Source organism: Prinia subflava, chromosome 2 (genome assembly GCF_021018805.1).
Source record: "Prinia subflava isolate CZ2003 ecotype Zambia chromosome 2, Cam_Psub_1.2, whole genome shotgun sequence".
NCBI classification, from domain to species: Eukaryota; Metazoa; Chordata; class Aves; order Passeriformes; family Cisticolidae; genus Prinia; species Prinia subflava.
This window is the reverse complement of record NC_086248.1, coordinates 6522722-6525417: the sequence shown is the minus strand read 5'-3', so window position 1 is coordinate 6525417 and position 2696 is coordinate 6522722. Positions and strand designations below refer to the sequence as shown.

General features: G+C 47.8%; 1 long non-coding RNA gene across 1 annotated transcript; it reads left to right on the top strand.

Annotated features, from left to right (window-relative positions):
- Positions 1-562: 562 nt before the first annotated feature.
- LOC134547670 (uncharacterized) lies at positions 563-1876 on the top strand. Its single transcript, XR_010079537.1, has 2 exons — positions 563-819; positions 1092-1876. It is a non-coding gene; the product is annotated as an uncharacterized LOC134547670 (long non-coding RNA).
- Positions 1877-2696: the final 820 nt, after the last annotated feature.

The window sequence follows — 2696 nt, the reverse complement described above, 5'->3', positions numbered from 1 at the left end:
TCTGTGGGGCTTCAAATTTTGTGTATTTTCAGGGTATTTTCTTAGAATGGCTAAAGCTATGCAGTTCCTTGATGCTATTAATAATTGCACTTACAATGGTGCTTGTGATGGAGAGCTTGCAGGCAGGAACACAGAAAGCCTTGGATCTGAATGCCTGTAAATGAGAGGAAATGAAGCTGGGTGAGGCTGAGATCCAGCTCTGGCTGTGATTCTCAAGGCAGGAGGAAGTTCCCCTCATTCTGCTCCTCTGGCACCTGCTGAAGCTCCCAGGCCATTTGTTTCAGCATGACTTGTGACCAGCACCACCCATCTACATCAGCACATGGGCTCAATCGTTGTCTCCTTTAATTGGGTCAATACTGTGAAATTCCAGTTCAGGGCTTCATCCAGGAGGTAAAGATATCAAAAAAATAAAATTCTTTTCCTCCTGTTTCTTGTGTGACATTTGGTTCAATCACTGTTTTCTGCTTGGGCTTTTTACCTCACAGGATGGCCTTTGCAGCAAATGAGATTTCAAACAGCAATGAGAAACCTTACCAAGATTGCAGCTGCCACTGTGTCGTGGTTTGAAGGGAAGTGAGTTTTTTTTGGAAGTAGTGGTCAAACCAATCAGTTTTTAGATCTGAGTATTGGCACCTTTGTTGGCCACTAAGAGAGTGGACACGCCTCTGAGGACACGAGGGGTTAAAAGCCGGATTTCCCAGCAGGACTCTCTCTTTCCTGCTCTGCTTTCGGAGAGGGAGCGTCTTCTCCTCTCCCCTGCCTGGGCCTGGCTAGGCCGGGTGGGGGAGGGGAGCAAGGTGGGCCTGGCTGAGCAAGGTGGGCCTCGGGGTGGGGAACAGAGGGAGCTGGAGTGGAGCTGGTCCAGCTTCCATCTAGAATGGAGGGGTGGAGGGAGAACTTTGGAGGTGCCTTCCGTCCCCCTCCCTGTCCCATCCCGTTCCTCCCCCTTCCCCCCCCCGGTCCCGTCTCTCTCCTCCCCCCACAGAGAGAAGGTGCCGAGTTGGAGCTGCTTGTGAGACCTGCAGTGCCTGCGATCGCCTGTGCCTGACCTTGGTGGTGGGAGATAAAAGCTTTTAACTCTTTCTAAGGCAGAAGAGAGTTATCCCTGGACGCTGAATTCTCATAGTTGGTGGTTTTAGAAGAGAGAGGACAGCCTGGGACCGAGAGGGTAATGTGAGATGGAAAGAAGCCCCTTCGATTGCCGGAATGAAGAGGAGTGGCCTATTGGGCCGGACTTTTCTTGCATAATGATAGCCACAGACGGACCCTGGACCCTCCTGACTATAAATAAGACTGTGTTTGGGTGGATGTTTTTGGCTCAAACCCAGAGACGTTCTGGCCTGCTTCTTGGAGCCCCCGGCCCCAGGGGTAAATGGGGGGGACCTGAGTCCCAAAATGAGAGGATGGCTGGTTTTTGGTACTTGGCCAAAACATCCTTAAAAAGAGCCCTGTTGCAGTGCAGGTCCATGGACGGCAGTGAGAGTGCTGGACATGGAAAGGAGGGTGTCACCCTGGCAGACTCTTCGAGGCAGTGCCATGGGTGACGTGGGAACACGGGATGGTGGACCTGTGTTTCCTGTGGGGGGGTGGTCTGTGGTGCGAGAGAGACTCCTCTCATCCTGGATGGAATGTGGATTGTCTGAATTTTAAAGGATGATGATTTGGATTAGGAACCCAGGGTTGTTGAGGGATTAAGCAAGTAGATGAAGGTAATGTGCTGGAGTCAACTGAGTGAGCATGTATGGAATGGAATTGGGGGGAGGAGAAGCAGTGTTTTGGGAGGTTTTCTCTTCTGCTTTTGGGTGGTTGGGTTTTTCTTTCCTTTTCTATTGTCCATTGTTATGTAGTGTAATAAATTGTCTGTCTGCTTCAAGTATTAGGCCTGCTCTGCTCTGTTCTTGACCACATCTCACAGGAGTTCATTAGGTAAAATATACCCTCATGGGTGCATTGGCATTTTGTCTAATGTCAACCCATGACACACTGCAGAAAATCAGACATTCCTGAGAGGTCCTGCATTTCTCACTCTGCTCTGAATGCCACAGAAACTCTTGGGAACCTCAAATCACAGGTGATGCCTAAGTTTGGATGGCTGTCCAAAGACCTGCTTTGGACCACCACCTCAATGTGGGGAAGAAAATAGGTCTTTCCACAGAGCTGAAAATGAGGAGGGTTCATTATGGTCATTTAACTTAATCTCCTGATTATCACAGGCCATAAACCTTTATCTTTGACCAGTGGGAGGTGGGGTGATAGACTAAATGGATTAGTCTCCGTCTTTGTGGTATTAGCTAGTTCAAAGAGAGTTACAATCCCTTAATTACAGCTATCTGCAGTCAGCTTCGGTAGTTTTTGTGCCCTTTTTCCTGCAGGGAGGTTAATTGTTCCATTTCAATCTCACTTTTCATCCTTTTCTCGTTTACTGCGACTGCTCCAACTGATCTAAAGTGAATCAGTGCACACTCTCCTGAAAGGGTCTGGCTTCTTGTTTAACTACTCTGATGGTTTCAGAAGTGCTGTTCATTATTATCGTGTTCCCAGCAATTCAGTGTGCAAAGATCTGTCCAGAAAACAAAGACAATGCCCAGGCAGCCAAACTGCAGATGTTTTCCTGCATTTGAAAGTTCAAATTCAGTTTACTTAAGTATAAATTTGATAGATTAATCATAATCTGAGAAAAGTCAGATACTTAA